Raw genomic sequence first — 18,752 nt, forward strand, 5'->3', positions numbered from 1 at the left:
TTGGTGATGGAGTATTAATGCATAGGTCCCATCTAGGGCTGGGCACTTGGTCTCTTATGCAAAGCATTTTTTATGCCTAAGCACAGTTACATATCTCTCCACTGCAAAAGGAAGCTCATCTGACCGAAGCTGAGAGCAGTTCAGGTCTATTGGTATAAACGTAAGTATTCAGAGGGAGATTTGATGACGTGACCACTTTGGGGGCAAAATTTAACACAATAACAGGCTCTCTCCTAGGGCCTCCCCAGTTACAGGATTTTTTTGTTTGTTTGTTTTTTGTTTTTTGAGACAGGGTTTCTCTAGGTAGTTTTGGTGCCCATCCTGGATCTCACTCTGTAGACCAGGCTGGCCTCGAACTCACAGAGATCCGCCTGGCTCTATCTCCCATGTGCTGGGATTAAAGGCATGTGCCACTACTATCCAGCCAGTTACAGGCTTTTGAGCAGGCTTACAGTATGAAATTCCCTCCTGTGGAGAAGGCCCCAAATCCATTCAGAAAGTGATTGGTTACCCCATAACAGTTACAGCATGATTGCACCAGCTGGCATATCTTGCCTGGCTGGTCAGTCTTGTAGTCCTCAAGGTCCATCACTGGGTAAGACCATTGATGTGATGTTTTTGCCCTCCCAGCAGCCTGCATAGCACCTGTGAGCACCGTGCAAGCCAGCCAGCAGAGAGGAGGCTTCTAGGTTGGTTTGAAATTGATTGGTCTATGTCCTGTGTGGTGTTTTTGGCAATGAGATCTGACCATGTATTTATGGTAGGTAGCCAAGGGAAATTTTGGTGGCCTGATTTTAATTTTTAAATAGATACACATCATTGAGATTTTCCATTTCTTCTTCTATGCATATGATTGTCTGTGGTTTTTTTTTTTTCAGGGACTTTATCAGCTTTTTCTAAACTTTGAAATTTATCTATATCTAACTATAGTTATTATCTTTTTCTTGGAATTTAATGGTCTTTCTGAGCAGACTATGATTTGATGGCATCAAAATTACCATGGTAATGGCAATTAGTTTATTCTGTATTTTTCTGTCTTTTTTTTCTTTCTTTCTTTCTTTCTTTCTTTTTTTTCCAAGACAGGGTTTCTCTGTGTAGCCCTGACTATCCTGGAACTCCCTCTGTAGACCAGGCTGGTCTCAGACTCATAAAGATCTGCCTGCCTTTGCCTCCTGAGTGCTGGGATTAAAGGTGTGTGCCACCACTGCCCAGCTCTGTTTTTATCTTTCTCTGTTATCATCATTTTTTATTTTACTGTATTTGTTTTCATTTTTCTGTTATTTCTCTAACTTCTCCAGAGGTATAATTTGCCAACCATTTTTTAAAAATATTAAATGGGTGGTGAATTTTGTCAATTTAAAAAATATCTATTATGATGGTAAAGCATTACTGATATTTTAGCTTATTGATGTAGCAGGTTATGTTGATTTTTCAAATGTTAAACCAATCTTGTAGATTTTGTCTAAATCCCAGTTGATTGACATATAATTCTTATCGACAAAGCTGAATTCAGTTTGCTAAAATCTGGTTTAGGATTTTGGTATTTCAGCTGTTATTGCATCAATTATCTTGTAATTCTGATTATGTCAAGATACATTCTGTTGTTGAATCCAGTGAAGATACCATGAATACTAGTTTTCTTGATTCTTATAAATAATGTAAAAGTATTACTATTTTCTTGATTTATGTTATAATGTAATTTCTCTACCTTCAATCCTTAGTGATTTTACTTATATAAAATACAGCTTCAGTACCCATCTAGGAAGCCACGGAGCTAAGACTTCTACCTAATTACAAAGCCTTTATATTTGCACTATAATATACGAAAGAAGCCTTTTTATTTAGGCTAATAGAACTCATCTTTTGAAATCATGATGAAATGGGAATCGAATTTTTAAGTTTTAAAACCGTAGACATAAGGTTCTGCCCATGCTAATAAATTCCGGGGCTTTAAGCCATCTGTGTAAAAGAGGAATATATATGAACAAAGACTTCTTATCCCAGCTCACTCCACTATCTAAAGGCAAGGACTTATAATCTGACAGTCATGGTCAGTAGTGCCATTACAAATGTCACTGCTCATATGGAGTCAGTGACTCCCCCCCCTCTTCCCCTCCTTCCCTCCCTCTAGATGGACTCTGGGAAGTGTCTTATTGTTTTAATGCTGAGCTACAGACTCTTAACTGATCTCTGTCACATAGGTAGTCTAAGTCTAGAACTCCGTCCACGGGGCAGGGCTGTATCCAGGGTGGGGATCACTTCCTTAGTTGTAAACAGATACTCAGACTATGGTGGGTTCATGTGTATAGTTAATCTTGTTTTAGTCCTCTCTTTCCTACAGAAAGTACACTCCTTTCTTCTTAGCTACTACTCTGAGCTTTATTGTATATGATTAGATTTCTCCAAACAATGGGCGGCAACAATCCCACTCTAGACTATCCTCCCAAAGTCCAGAATTCCTTCAGTTTTCAGCCTCCTTGAGCTCTGCAGAATGGAGATTAGGACCACTCTTCTCCCTATACTCCTATTACCGTCTGGACTCCTCAGCTCCTCCTACCATCTGGAAACAGGTTCTTCCTCAGTTTTGGTGTTTTGGGTATTCTTGCTGTCCTATTCGCATCAGACCTATGGTGTGATACTATAATTGTCTAATGCCTGGTGTCCTGGGAAGTCCACTTCTGTGCTATCACGCTTCTAGTTCCTCAGAGCAACTGAGAAAGAGCCCCGCCTGCACTGTGCTGAATAAGATACCATCAACATAGCAAATACTTCCCCAATACTACTTTCTGATGTGTCTGTTTCAGACTGGGGGAAGCTGAGAATTATGACGGTTAAACATGCTGACTTTAAATGATTGAATAAAAGTATTTGATGGTGACTGTCCAATCTCACAGAATGGCTAGAGAAATGCACCATGAAGATCGTATCAATGCCATTGTCATATTAGTTCTGGGTGACCCAAATGTGGTGAGTTACTTAGAAGTAACTCATACTGCTGTACAAACATACCCCAGATCAACTTTTTCTTTGATTCCACTGGATTCCTTCTGGACTTGCTATCATTCTTATTCTGCCCCCAATTTATAGTCCTCGTAATAAGCCTTGTATAATCCTGGAGCTTTAGAAGCTTCATTCAGAATGTTGGTGCAGAGAGTTCATTGATCTTAGCTCCATAAATTCTATCTGAGGGACTGGGGATGTAGCTCAGTTTAAGAGGTGCTTGTCCAGCATACACAACACCCTGAGCATGATTCCCAGCACTGCTAAACTGGGCTTAGAAGTGCAAGCCTATAATTTTAGCACTTGGGAGGTAGGCATAGAAGGATCAGAAGTTCAAAGCCAGTGTGTGCTACATGAGACCCTGTTTTGAAAACAAACAACAAACAACAAAAAAACAAGAAAGAAAGGAAAAGAAAAGAAAAAAGAGGCTTTGTGATGTTAGTCCTCTCCCCTTCTCCCTCCCCACCATTCCACAGTCTCTTTGGCGTATTAATGCACATTTGACCTCTTGAATGAGAACAAATTTGAGATCCAAAGCCGTTAGGGAATACGATTCTGCAGGCAGTTTTAAGTAATTTTATTTCAGCTGATTAAAATATTTAGTGCCTCCCATTTTATGTTTGAAAACTCCGTCAGAGCCAAAAGCCCAGTGAACACATTGTGTCCAATGGACTAGCTAGCACACTGCTACTGTTATCCATTTAAAATTTTTGATAAGTCAGTAAAAAACTCATTGACAGCTTTCCCTGCTCCTTGCTTATCATGGAAAGTCTTTATCAGGCTCATAAAGGAATTCCAGACCATTGTTAACATCCTAAGTGTACTTATAATTTTATGGTTGGCCCAACAAGAAGAGTGGCCATGTCTTAAACTCTTGTTACACATTAGATATTTCACTGGTTCTTGTTTCATTTGTCCTTGGTCTTTGTCCTAGGAATGGGCACTTGTGGTTCCTCCTGCAAAACAAAGGAGAGAAAACTAAAGTTTTAAAAGTACAAAATGGCTTGCCTAAGACTGCACATCTATGAAGCTTTAGAATTGGCAATACCTGTAGAGAGCTCCGTCAGGTAGTCATCACAGGACATTATTGCATGGAAATTAAAGATATGCACTTATGCAGTATTCCTTATGGTCACAAGAAATACTGTCTTTCTGTTTTGACTAGAAGGTCAGGGGAGCTAGCAGGAAAGAATTCACTCAAGTACCAATTGTGTGACAACGTTGTCCTAAGAGTACTGGCCATGAAGCAGAGGATGCTGGGGTTCTGAAGGGAGAGCCACACTGGATGGCAATTGGAAGCAAATGTTGAGAGTCCCAACCTCTTCATCTTTAAAATACTTTCTTCCTGACTGGGGGCATCTGTCTTAGATACTGCTCTGTTGCTATGAAAAGACACCATGACCGAGGAAACTCTTATGAAAGAAAGCATTTAACTGGGGGTTGGCTTACAGTTTCAGAGGGTTAGTTTGTTATAATCATGGCAGGGAGCATGGTGGCACACACAGCACTAGAGCAGCTACATCCTGGTCTGTAGACAGCAGACAGAGAGAAACAGTGGGTCTGGTGTGAGTGTTTGAATCCCGCAATCCCACCTCCGGTGACACACTTCCTCAAACAAGGCCACAGCTCTGAATCCTTCTCAAATAGTTACACTGGTGAGTAAGCATTCAAGTATATGAGCCTACATGGGCCAATCTTATTCAAAATACCATCCTTCTACTTGTCTTCTTTAAGAAAGTGTTTTTCTCGCTAGAGTATAATACAATGGGCAGAATATTTACCGTTAGAAAGACCCATGTTCAAATCCCTGCCCCATAACATGCTAGCTTTATCATTTGAGTGTATAACTTCAAATTTCTGAATTTTAATTTTATTTTCTGCAGAGTTCTTCCCAGTGTAGTTGAAATGGCAGACCATGGCCAACCTGCTGGGCATGGGTGCTCACAGTATGGCATGTGCTGGGTCAGCAGAGTCACCTCTGTTCTCAGGAACAACCTTCAAATCACTCCTCCATGCTTTGACTCTATCAAACTTAAAACTAGATTTCCTTTCTCAAAACTACAGCTAAGCACCAGACATGACCTTTTCCTTGGCTTCTTCCCTTCCAGGCATCCCAAATGTCAGAGATTTGATTAAGGATGTTTACTTGGGACATACAAAATTCAACAGCAGAGTAGCTGGTTTTTCCACTTATTATTTAAGGCATGGGGATTCTGTGAGCGAGCTCTGAGCCCTAAAGGGGAAAGAAGTGGGGCGGATGAATTGTAAGAGGTGTCCTGGAGGAGACAAGCCCAGTAGCTTTCTCATAGCCTAAGATACAGTGAAATGCAAAGGGCCACATGTTTTCTGAAACACCACTGTTAAGTCGCTGCTTCCTTAGCCAGGGATTTGAAGGTATTGCCAAGCAGCCTCCCTCTCAGCTGCAAGGAAGCAAGCCTGACTGCCATCAACATGATCAACAAGTACAGCCATGGAGTCAGTACCTGAGACCCAGCCCCCAGCTTCTTACCCAATGCCACTTGCAGATGAGTACCAGGGACCAAGAGAACATCCTGATTGTATTTCAGTGCATTAAATATGTTCATGTTTAATTCTTCTTTGCCAGGCGACTCACCCCATCACCACCAAAGAGTGCATGAGATGACACACAGATAGTAGTCTCTAATTCTATTTCTTTTTTCTTTTTCTAGCTCATCCACTGCCTTATTCTGTTCATTTTTTTTGCTCTTTCTCTTTTTGAGAAATAAATAACTGCTATTATGAAGAGTCATCTGTAGACGAATTTCTAAACAGTCTTATTGAATAAGAAACACAGAGCCAAATACAGGGGTTAAAAGCCGTAGAGATCAGAGAAATAGGAATAGCCACCAGCTAACCTTAGCTTACCATGCCACCATAGCTTCCCAAGAGAGAGAGAGAGCGTTTCTTCCTGTCTAACCTGCACCTTTATTGCCTTGCTGTTCTGCCTTCTCATTGGCTCTTAGCCCAGCCACCTCACTTCCTTGGCACTGCCTGTCTGTACAGACCTCAAGGTCTCTATGGTTGGTACTGGAATTAAAGGCGTGTGTCACCATGCTTGGCTGTGTCCTTGAATACACAGAGACTCTGCCTGCTATGTGATCAGATTAAGGGCATGTGCTACCACTGCCTGACTTTTGTTTGTGGCTATGACCTCTGATCTCCAGGCAAATTTTATTTATTAACATACAAATAAAATATCACCACATTTCAGCACAAGTAAAATATCACCACATTCATCTTTAAATTCTATTACATCTCAAATGTTTGGTGAGATTAAATAAACTATATTTAAATAATAAAATTTCTGACTGACCAAGCTTTGCCAAGTGCTAAGTTTTTGTTCTTAAAAATTGCTAAATTCCTTCAGCCTTTTATTCCATGGACATTCACTGAGCATCTCCTGGGGCTGTGGACTTGTCTGTCTTAGGTTTTACTCTGAAAGTGCTTGTGGCCACACAGCAAAAGTAAAAGATGCACAAATAGAATCAATTAAAGATAGATTGCTGCTCAGTAGTTAAGAACACCTCTTGCTCTTCTAGAGCACACAAGTTCAGTTCCCAGAACCCATATTGGGCAGTTCGCAGTCACTTCTGGCTTCATTTGGATCATGGCAGTTGACAGGAGCAATCTATGTCTCAGAAGATACCCTTCTATTCCTGGGCTCTTGAAAAGAAATTTATTTGGCATAGGAATCACTCATAGGCACTATGCACAAATAATGGGACAATATAGAATGTCTATATTCTATAGGGATCCCCTGATACTCTTGTCAATGGTGGTTTGCTATCACATTGTTTATGCTTTGAATGTACGTATACCCCTCCGTCCCTCTTTATTGAAATTCCACTTTTGTTCACACTCTGGTAAACAACTGCCTTTGGAATAGATGTGTGTGTGTGTGTGTGTGTGTGTGTGTGTGTGTGTGTGTGTGTGTGTGTGTGTGAAATGCTACTTATACTGCTCTTCCTGCAGGTTATAAAGATTGATGTGAAACAGGCTGTATTACACCCATTTTGCTCAGTAAATCTTTGCAATCAATCAATCAGCAGAATTAAGAGAGCGCTTCCTGAGAATTGTGATGACTCTTTGCACTTACTGGACCCTGTTGTAACTGCTGCAACTGCTCTGGCTCTTTTATTGCCTATCCCAGGAATAGTTACTGGGATACAGAAAAGTCTCAAAAACGGCCCGGATGATTAGCAAAACTATTAGCAGAAACCAATCTAGAGAAGGGTGAATTGACAACCATAGTTTTACAGAATAGATCTGCTGCAGACTATTTGTTACTCAAGCATTATCTTGATTGTCAACTCTTTCCTGGCATGTGTTGTTTAACCTGTCGGATTTTTCCCACACGAATGATGATCATCACATTAATGATTTACATAAAGGGACAGACAAACTTTCTCAAGTGCCTTTTGAATGGCCGTCCTGGTTAAGATGGCTTTCCCCTTTCCTCCATTCTCTGTTAGCTAGTCCTATAATTCTCTTAGGCTTCCCTATATTAACTAGACTAGCTATAGAGCCAATGCACTCAACCTTGACCTCTATTATAGCCACTATTTTTTCTTTAAAACATTAGAAGGGAGGAGATGTTGGGAGCACGGCATGAACCTCGTTGTGATCACAGTTCTCCAGAGAAGCCAGGAATGTTAAGCCCACAGGATTGTCTTTCCAATGGGAAAGATGAAAAACTCTCTTTTTCCACCCAGAAAGCTGGGAATTAGAAGTGATTAATAGCCTGGTGATCTGCATTGGCTGTTGGGCAAGACCATATCAAAGTCCTACACCCTGGACCAGAGGTGGATAGTAATGATCACAGTCAGGGTTCATCCAAGCTCCCATAACCAGGGACCAGAGGTGGCTAATAGCCAAAGTGACCTCTAAGCTATCTGTATGACAAAGACCAGGCCAGACCTTTACCTTGGCCCTGAAGTTAGTACAGGTGGCCTATGTCTAGAACCCATCTTCTTAGAAGAAATGACATGTACCCTGAGTCAAATTTTGATGTAATTATGCTTCCTTATGCACCAGGGATTGTATTACAGGAAACTTTTTTCCAAATTATACTATGTTTTAATTTGTTGGGAATAAACCACCTGGGATCAGACATCCCGAAGTCTTGATCCAGGTTGACAAAGTCATTCTGAACCAGGTTTTCATTGTCACCTCTTTGCAGTTCACTTCCCTCCCTGCCTGATACTTACAGAGACCCTTTCAGTCACCACCCACAGTTTAAGCACACAGAACTCTATGGGTTTAGTGTGTAGTAACTCCAAGTGAGAAGTCATTTACAGTCTTAGTTTTCGTATGCTTAACCCTTGCATTTACCTCTTCTGCTCATCCTTGTCTGATGTTCAGGAATATAATTTGTTCCCCTCAAATACTTCACCTGGCATCCCTGGAAAGTGAAAGTTTCTCACTGATGAGACACATCTAGTAATGTTATCAAATTATTTATTTGTTTATAAGCAGATTTACTGGAATAAAGTGTATGTGTCATACTCATTTTGAGTGCACGGTTAAAACTTAATAAATTCAGAGCTGTGCAGACTTCACTACAATGTAACTTCTACTAACCCAAAAGATCCCCGCTATGTCCCCTGTGCATTCTTTCTTCATTCATACTCTTGTCCCTGGAAGCCACAAATGTATCTTCTCTTCCTATAGATCACTCTCCTAGATACTTTACATAAGTGATGCTGAACAGTACAGTTTTCAGTCTGGTGTTTCTTGCAACAGTATGTTTGTAAGATTTATTCATGTTGCAGTGTGTTCCAGTGCTTTATTTCTTCATATTGACAATCACAATTACATTGACACATTACATTTTAGTTATCCATCTGATATAGCTGGACATTTGGGTTGCTTCTAGGTTGGGGTTATTATAAATGGTGCTCTAATGAATACATGAATGACATGTCTGTGAGTGGTATTCTAATTTCCTTCCTGATGCTGAGATAAAGGACTCTGACCAACAGATACTTAGGGGAGAGAAGGGTTTATTGGCTTCTACTTCCAGATCATAGTCCAATATTGGGGGAAGTCAGAGAAAGAATTCAACTAGAAATCGTAGAGGAATGCTGCTTTCAGGATCATTCTCTGTCTCTTTGTCTCATGGTTAGCTTTCTCATGTAGCACAGGGCTGTAGTAGAATATTATTTTAAGGTGTGTTAGTTTTGTTTATGTTACATTTGTTTAACTCTGTGAAGCTGTGTTACTGTGCCTGTCTAAAACACCTGATGGTCTAATAAAGAACAGTCAATAGAAGACAGGAGAAAGGATAGGTGGGACTGGAAGGCAGAGAGACTATATAGAAGGAGAAAACTGGGAGGAGAAAGCTAGCAGCCAGAGAAGCTTGACACAAGCTAGAGTCATCTGAACAAAGGGAATCCCAATTGAGATAATGCCTCCATAAGATTGAGCTGTGGGCAGGCCTGTAAGGCATTTTTGTAATTAGTAATTGATGCAGGAGGACCCAGACCATTGTGGGTGGAGCCACCCTTGGACTGGCTGTCCTGAGTCCTATAAGAAAGCAGGCTGAGCAAGCTATGGGGAACAAGCCAGTAAGTAGCACCTCACTGGGTCCTCTGAATCATCTCCTGCCTCTATGATCCCTCTGTGTTGGGTTCTGGTCCTTACTTCCTTGTGATGGACTATAGACGTGGAAGCATAAGCCAGGTAAACCCTTTCCTCCTCAAATTGCTTTTGGTCATGGTGTTTTATCACAGCAATAGTGATTACTGTACTGGGTGGGATAGAGGAGTATTGCTATGGTGGATCTGACTTGGACAGAATTTGATGTGTTTTTGGGAGGATTGTGGAAGAGCTTTGGAACTTGAGGCTAGAGAAGACATTGAGTGTTGAGAGCTCAGTGGGTTGCTCTGGAGGAGCTTGAAAAACAAGAATGGTGAGAGCAATGCAGAAGATGGAGACCTGGCTTGGGAAGTTTAAAGACTCTATCGGAGCAGTTTGTTATTTTGAATTAAGAGTCTGTGATTCTGGTCAGCTGAGGAGAAAGAATCAACTGTGATTAATAAGAGACCAAAAGTGAAACCTTGGTTTTGCTGAGACAATGGATGCTGGTTAGCTGGAGCTGAAGAATCAGCTGTGATGAATAGGAGACCAGCACCACGGAGATGAAGTCTTCTAGAAAGTGTTTCCTCAGGGGTAGCATACAGAAGCTGTGTTCCAGAGGCAGCCAAGGTTGTAGCTTGTGCTGGCAGCCAAATTTGGTCATGGGTAAGAGTCTCCCAGTTGGTACTGCTTTTGAAGTATGAAGGGGTCATGGAAAGCAGCTTAGACTTGGCACCAGGAGAGGCTATTGGTGAAGAGCAGCCAGTGTAGCAATGGAAGCCCCAGGACTGAGGAAGTCATGGGAAAAAGCTGAGGCCCTGCACCATGAAGAGGGACCAGGAGAGGTTCCTGGTGAAAGTGCAGCCCAGTTGCAGCAGAGGACTCCAGCATTTTGGAGATGTCAGTACCATGGGAAGATCACCAAGAACAGCAGCAGCTGTGAAGCAGAGCCAGCTGGAGCCTAGAAGACAAGGGAGGGTGGGTGGGTGGGTGGGTGGGTGGGTGTGTGTGTGTGTGTGTGTGTGTGTAGCCTAGAAGACAAGGGTGTGTGTGTGTGTGTGTGTGTGTGTGTGTGTGTGTGTGTGTGTGTGTGTGGAGCCTAGAAGACAAGGGTGTGTGTGTGTGTGTGTGTGTGTGTGTGTGTGTGTGTGTGTGTGTGTGTTTGTGTTACAGAGGGTGAAGCTGGAGAAGTAGTGACCCAAGCCCCTTGGAGAGCCCAGAAAATTGTGAGTGAACCCCAGATATTGGACACTAAATTATTTACACTGTTGGGGTGTGGTTTTTCTTTGTTCAAATTGTGACTATCCCCTAGTTCTTGAAGAAAGTATTTAACTTACTTTACTGGAGTCCATAGTTGACCTTTAAAAAAAAAAAAGAGATTGGGTTTTTACAGACTGAACTTTTAAAGTGTTTGAGTTGGCAAAGACTGGGAATTTTAAGTTTGAAATACATTTTATATTTGTAATATTCATATCTTGGTGATGAACAACAAAAAAAGAAATTTATATCTTAAAAGTATAGAATGTCACGTTGACAAGGGGTCAGTTGTGCTGACTAATTTTATGCAAATTTAACACAGGCATGGTTATCTGAGAATAGGGAATCCCAATTGAGAAAACGCCTCCATAAAATTGGGCTGTAGGTAAGCCTGTATTTTATTAATTAATGATTGATCAGGGAGGGCTCAGTCCATGGTGAATGATGCCATCCCTGGGCTGGTGGTCCTGGGTTCTATAAGAAAGCAGGCTGAGCAAGTCATGAGTAACAAGCCAGTAAGCAGCACCCCTCCATGGCCTCTGCATCAGCTCCTGCTTCCAGGTTCCTGCCCAGTGTGAGTTCCTGTCCTGATTACCTTCAGTGATGAACTATGACTTGGAAGCACAAGCCAAGTAAACCCTTTCCTCCCCAGATTGCTTTTGGTCATGATGTTTTATAATAGCAATAGTACCCCAAACTAAGACAACATCTCATAGCCTTAATTAGCATTTTTTCATGATGTATGTTATTGAGCATTTTCATGTGCTTGGCCTTTCTTATATCTGTTTTAGTGAAATAGTTATTGAAATATTTTGCCAATTATAAATGCTGGCCATTTATCTTCTGCATATTGAATTGGGAACATTCTTTATATTTTCTGGGTATGTCCTTTATCCTATACATAATATATAATTACTTCCTACTTATCTGTGACTTATACTGCCACATTTGTGAGGGTATGTTTTATACTTTAAAAGCTTTTAGTTCTTTTGAAACACAGTTCATATTTACTTTTGCTTTGGGGGTAGAAAATTATGTGGCTTTAGTGTAAAAAAAAACAAAACAAAACTTGGTAGACTTCCTAAATATAGAAATTGACCTCTTTCCCCACTTTGGAAGTACTTTACTCATTTAAATTAAATGAAAATAAAATGAAAACTCTGTCTCTTTTTCAAATTCCAGTTTCCTTAATACCTGAGAAATAACTTTTTTTTTTTTTTGGTTTTTTTCAAGACAAGGTTTCTCTGTGTTGTTTTGGTGCCTTCCCTGGATCTCACTCTGTAGACCAGGCTGGCCTCGAACTCACAGATCCGTCTGGCTCTTCCTCCCAAATGCTGGGATTAAAGGTGTGCACCACCACCGCCACCACCCAGCCTGAGAAATAACTTTTGAGTGCAGTAATCCTACAGGTAGATTTTCCCTTGCCACCCATGTCTATCTTGACTGTTACTTCTGTGTGTGTTCACACTGCACATCATCACCCACTGCGGCAGTCTCTCCAGTTACTCACACTCACCACAAGATCCATGATCCACAAATTTGCTGTTTCCTTCGGTGGCTCCTTCTTGGGTTTGTTACAGGAATGAACAATAATAGCACATCTTTTGTGGCTTCTGTCTAGAACATTTGGAATCCTTTGTTCAATCAGCAAGCAAGCCTTAACCTCTTTGGGGGATGAGTGACCTCAGGTTACTTTGCACCAATAGTCTCTTAAACCCTGTGGGGCATCAAATGCTTCTCCTTCATCAACTCCCAGCAGTTAGGAAATTACAAATGGCCGGGCAGTGGTGGTGCATGCCTTTAATCCCAGCACTTGGGAGGCAGAGGCAGGTAGGTCTCTGTAAGTTTGAGGCCAGCCTGGTCTATGAGTTCCAGGACAGGCTCCAAAGCTACACAGAGAAACCCTGTCTCAAAAAAACCAAAAAAAAAAAAAAAAAAAAGAGAGAGAGAAAAGAAAGAAATTACTAATGTTTATTGTCTACTTGTGCCAGGTGCTGTGATTCACAGTTCACATAAGATCACTCATTCAACCAGTTACTTGTTAAGTAGATATCCCTACCTCATAGAGAAGGAACTTGGAGCTTGGAAACGCTAAGTAATTTCATAGCTTTTCCACCATAGGCCAAAGAGCCTGCCTCCTCTAGAGCTCACAGTTTTCTGTTCCAGTTGATCTTAACCTATACTACTTAGCAACAGAGTCACACTTTTCCTGCCTTGATCTCTTAGGAGTCTTTGGGAAAAACGTGTGTGTTCTATATTGGGCTTTATTTTTTTTAGATATATTACTAAATTAATATCTGAGCTTTTGTTTTGAACCTAAATATTCAAATCAAGGTAAATACTCCAAGGGCACTGTGACTTCGTGGGTAAAGGAAAAACATTCAAATATACATACTAAAGTGCTTTTTGATTACCATAAAATAATTGCATAATATTATAAAGCAGTTAAGTGGTGTTATCTTGAACTGCCAGTTTCACATGGAATTTTCTTTATCATTTTCTTTTTTTGCTGTGAATTTGTTGCAATGAGAGTAGAAAAAATAGATGCTGACAACGTTAATAGACTTATTTTTAGCATCCTTAATAGGTTAATGCTGATGGCCTCATCAATCAGTTTAGAGTGTCCTTGGCTTTTATACTTTTTGCTGACTGCTGGTATTCATAACTGTCTTAACAAGCAATTCCAGCTGGGCTTACTCTCACGTCATACGTACAGGGAATTTATTCATGTAGAAAGTGATGTAAGAGGTGAAGCCTCATTTCAAATACTTAAATTAAAAGTCGCCATGAAGGCATAGCTCCTCACTTCGTTTTGCACATTAAATAAAATAGCTGCAGCACAGATACTGAAACCTGTCGAAGAAACATCTGCCCTTTAAAAGGAAGTTAGAATTTACCCATTTAATCTGAAGCCCTTTCCTCCGAGAAGGCATTTTAAATAGCTTCTTTCCACCGTGTGCAGTGGACCGCTTTGTCTTCCCCCGCCATCTTGTCCTGTGGCCACCAGCAGCACTGAGTTATAGACGAGTGCTTTGTGGCCGTCTATGTCCTAATTCCAATAATGGCTTAAAACTTCAACATGATCTACGTACCTTGCTCCGGGTGCGTAGTAGGCAAAGTGGGAGAGGGAATGTGGGCACAATCCATCCTGAAGTCTGTAGCTTTCCAGGCTCTTGTGACTCTAAATGAACAGATCTGCTGTGGCTGGGAAAGTGATTTCCTCTCTCTCTCTCTCTCTCTCTCTCTCTCTCTCTCTGTCTCTCTCTCTCTCTCTCTCTCTCTCTGTATCTCTCTCTCTCCCTCCCTCTTTCCTTCCTTCCTCTCCTCCTCCCTTCATTTCTTCCTTTGTGCCCTTTGCGCACCCCCCCCCCTTCATTCATTACTTTCTTATAAGTTTGCTTCTTGGGCAATTTCATGCATGTATATTATGCATTTTTTCTTATCTTTTCCACTCTCTTTTATTTACCTCTCACACCAGTCTCTTTCCCAGATTCATGACATTTGGGTTTGTTTTATGACCCTTTTGGTTGAACCAAGACAATCTATGTGACCCTTGTGTTGGAACTGTCTTCTGAAACCTGGGAGGGGGGCGACACCAGTGATTATGCAAGCAACGGCAATGACTTCCCTCTTCCTGAATCTATTAGTGGCAAATAGTTAAGCAGGGAAGGATAGCATCCCCTGAGCCCCCCTCCATCCATGCCTGACTGTTGCAGGGCCCATGCTTGTGTAGACCCAGTGCAGACACCCACAGCTGAGTGAGTTCATGTTTCGGTGTCTGTGTCTTGCCCAGAATACAGCATTTTGGAGACTTTCTTCCTATCTCTCACTCTGGTGTTCTTTCTTCTCTCTTCTCTCCATTGTTCCGGAGTTCTGGAGAGGATTATATGCTCGTCTTGTTTAGGACTGAGCCCTCATTCATCACTCATTCTCAGGCACACTGTTGAGCCAGAAGTCTCGACACCATTCACTGGAAAGGGAGGCTGCTCTGAATTCATTTATGGGTACCAACAAGAATATTTAGAAGGCATCCAGCCATGCACCCGTCTTTGAGGCCAATTTAGCTAAATGGCAATCAGTATTCAGTTTCCTCCTGGGGTCTGTGTCTGACTGGCCATGCCTTTCTCCTCCCTAGGTTTACAGTGCCAGACACAGATGACTTCCTGTGGAGTGGTCATCAAATTCATACCAGGAGTATCATCATTACATCTTGTCTGGCATGGTGGTCTGATAGTTTGTAGGGTTCATAGCTAGGTCAGAGTGTTGATGCCTTTTCTCTCCCGGAAGCTTGCATTGCTCCCTGGAATCTGGTTGGCAGGGACAACAATTTGAAATGAGCTCCAGCTTGATTGCTCCATGTCATGCAATCAACCTGTTCGTTCTTCTCACTGCCTTTATTACTGTCCTTTGTAAGCCGACTCTAAATATGCACTTTAATTTTCCCTTTACTTACTGTGAACTTGGTATTCTCTTTGTAAACAACTGGCCCGTGAGTTTGAAGGCAAGTCCTGTGATGTAGTCACACCTGTATCTGTCCAGAAATGACCTTTGTTCCCAGCTCACAAGAAGTGCTCAGTGAAGAGCTGCTGTCTTGAGCTGTTTCCCAAGAGAGCTATGATTATGAGAGTAATAGCAGGAAGTTCTTATTTTTAATTTTTGGATTAAAAGTGGCTCATAATAGTTACAAAATGGATGTGAAACTGATCACATTGTAGTCTTTTCCCAGTTTTTTTTGTTCTGATTTTGATCTTTCTATTTATCCTCTCCCCACCCATACATGTACGTACTTATCCACCCACCCACCCAGCATCTATTATCTCTTCCTGCATCACCCACCAGCTCTCCTGGTCAAAGGGTGCATTAGGATTAATAAGCAATTGTCTACTGGCCCCCTCGGACCAATTCCCAACTAGACACTAACATTGGGTACTTTATAGAATTTATACTTGTGTTCCTTTGAAGTTTATGTTATGTTTTAAAACTATATGTGCTTCTGTGTCGCCAGTCAACTTCAAATATTAGCTGGAGATTTTCTGATGTGCGTTTATCTCTTATAATAATTTGAGACTTTCCCCCTTTCCCGGATACTTAAAGCAGTTTACTTTTAGTTTCTCTGTTAGCTAATTTCGTGTTTTAATACCCCCGAGGTTCTGCTTCTGGGTTAGTCACTTAGTAGCATCTCCTGGCTGCCTCCGTGGTGTAGGAGGATCGGAGGGGCCCACATTTTGTCCCTTCTTTCTTGGGACACCAAACTGCTTTTCTGAGCTTCACCTCTACTTTCAACCTTTCAACTTTTCCATTCTTCTTTGTAACCTTAATTAAATGCCCGGTGCTTTGTCCGAGAGGGTCGACTAAAAGTTTAAAATCAATAAAGTGCATTTATTTTTGTCGATTAAAACTATCTACTGTATGCCAATGACTTGGTTTTCTTTTTGCATCACAGTTTGGAGTTTTCTTCCTGTCGTTTTCCATTTTTTTTTAAAAAAAAAAAGGTAAAAGAAAAGAAAAAGTCCATCTCTCCACCCTTGTTTATCAGCTCACAAGAAAAATACTCTCTAAGCAAGGAACTACTTTCTTGGTAGAAGGTCTCCCTTCTGGATTTATAGTAAATAACAAATTTATATGTAATAAAAGCAATGTGAAGAAAGAAAAACAACTTAATACATAAAGTATTTGGCAAGTAAAAAGTACTTCACAGGGGTGTGAGAGTGTGTGTGTGTGTGTGTGTATGTGTGTGTGTGTGTGTAAGGCAAGAAATCTTAAGTGAGCAAGGAAGGAAGAGATAGAATTAAAAACAACTGCGAAAGAGGAGTTTAATTCAGGAACACTAATGCTGGGTTTCCTGCATCTTTTCATTCCTTTCTTGAGTTGGATTCTGACTTTTCATTCATCTCTGTATTTGGGTTATCCCCACATTTTCTTGGAGCACATATTTAAGGAACTACTAATTTTTTAAAAATAAATGTGAGAGGAGAATTTTCTCCATTTTTTAAGTATCTGAAAACGTTTTCTGAGCTCATTATTGATTTGTATGCTGTCTGGGTTAAAAGTCTAGGTCGAAGGTCACTTTATGGATGTGTTGTTGGCGATGAAACTGTTTATTCCTTGTATCACCTTCCTGTGTGTCCCCGGTCCCTCTGTACACAGCTTTAGAGTCTTCTCTTTAATATTAAAGAGATGAATTTTCAGTGGTATGAAATTTTGCAAGTGGACAAGTGTCTAGCAATGGATTTTATTGTAAAAGTCTTGTGTCAATATTGTTCATCTTCTGACTTTCCCCTCTTCATCCCTGTAAGTTCTATTCTATTAATATTTATTTCTTTTCATGCTTTTGTTTCTCTTTCCCTAACAGTGGTGTTCTTCATTTAAACTCTGTTGTGTTTTTTTCCATCTCTTTCTTGGTTGCTCACTTGTGATTTCTTGCTTTACACACACGTCTGTGGAGTATGTTTCACTTGGCAAACACTTTATGGATTAAATTAATGTTTTCCTTTCTTCTCGTTGCTTTTTTATTACAGCCATTTGTCATCCCTTTCTTGCTTTACGGATACAGTGAGTGGCTCCTGAAATTTATGGGTGGTGCTACTTTCATGCTACCTGGAGCACCCCCTCCCTCCTCCCCACAGTGAGGCCTCATCCCTGCCAGCCTGCCGCTCAGGTTGTCGCTTTTAGAGTCCCTTCTTGAAGATGTCTCCTGCCCCCTCCTCAGGTGAGCTGAATCTAGATCAACAAGAACCAGTGTGTGAGGTGGGGTGGGGCTAGAAAATGAGCTGGCCTCATTCCTCAGTTCTAGAAATACCTAAAGGACCAGCTCAGCTTCTCGGTGTCCTCTGGGGTTCCCTGAGGCATTTGGTACTCCGCAATGACCTTTGTTACCTTCTCCGTGTGCTCAAGCCTGTTCCCCACATTCCTTTACTCTCTTTTGAAAGCACAAAAAGACTTCTTTCAGAGTCTGTTTCTTGGGGACATTATATAAGGGAACCCATTTGAAGCGGGTACTGTTATTTGTATTGTTTGTTTTATTTGTCTTGGGGAAAATATCTGGCTGTGTTCCATTCATTCCATAGACAGTAGTATAAGAAGGTGGAGACAGTAGCTCAGAACCACAGTTGATCTTTCTTCCCAACCCTCTTTTTCTCTCTACTCCCCATTTTCATGTCCCTGTATCCCCCATGTCTGCCCCAGGGACCTCTCCCAGTCTTTCTGACAAACTCTGCCTCTCTGTGCTCTGGTTTGTACCAATCCGTTGGGTCAGTCACAAACTTAATCTGTATTCTGAGTTCAGGAATGCATGCGCCATCTCTCCTGTTGACACCCTCTCTCCTCACGTGCTTATTTGTAGCCTGAGCTTTTTATTTCTTGATGTCCTGTGTGTGGTCCTCAGAGGAGCAGCATGTGCACTCTCGGCTAACCCTGGGTCTTCTCTAGCCTTCTGTTTGGTGTGCAGTTGGAATAATTATGTTACCAAAGCAGTTTCAGTGAGTTTATTTCATTCTTTAAAGTGGTCTAAAGGTTATAGATATTTCTCAAGTCCAAGGGGTTATTTGAGAAAGCTAGTAGATTCAAATAAATGTGCTTGATACCATTTGAGATGGCGATTTAGGACCGAAATCCCCCAGAAAACAAATAAACCAAAACACAATAGTACCTGAATTTGCAATTTCTGGAAATATATATAAAAAATTTCAGTCAAGAAGGCTCATGTTAGCTAATAACACTGATGTGTGTGGAGCTCACAGTTAATGAGTGCTCATAGTATACTGGGCCCGTACTTCTTAAGCTCACATCTATTTACAAACGAGTATTCACGATACACTTAGAGAACTATTCTCTTCCCCACCTTATAGATGAGCAAACTGTAGTATCTCCCAAGGACTGGAAGCTGGTAAGTGGTGAGG

General features: G+C 41.2%; 1 long non-coding RNA gene across 1 annotated transcript in view; it reads left to right on the forward strand.

Annotated features, from left to right (window-relative positions):
* The window catches only part of LOC128115348 (uncharacterized), a 192,196-nt gene extending 174,257 nt beyond the window's left edge, over window positions 1–17,939 (forward strand). The window contains exon 4 of the long non-coding RNA XR_008220134.1: window positions 17,373–17,939. This is a non-coding gene — a long non-coding RNA (uncharacterized LOC128115348). The remainder of the gene's footprint in view (window positions 1–17,372) is intronic.
* The last annotated feature ends 813 nt before the right edge of the window (window positions 17,940–18,752 follow it).

The sequence above is a fragment of the Peromyscus californicus genome, unplaced genomic scaffold, assembly GCF_007827085.1.
Source record: "Peromyscus californicus insignis strain IS unplaced genomic scaffold, ASM782708v3 Scaffold_1__1_contigs__length_55948999, whole genome shotgun sequence".
Classification (NCBI taxonomy): Eukaryota; Metazoa; Chordata; class Mammalia; order Rodentia; family Cricetidae; genus Peromyscus; species Peromyscus californicus.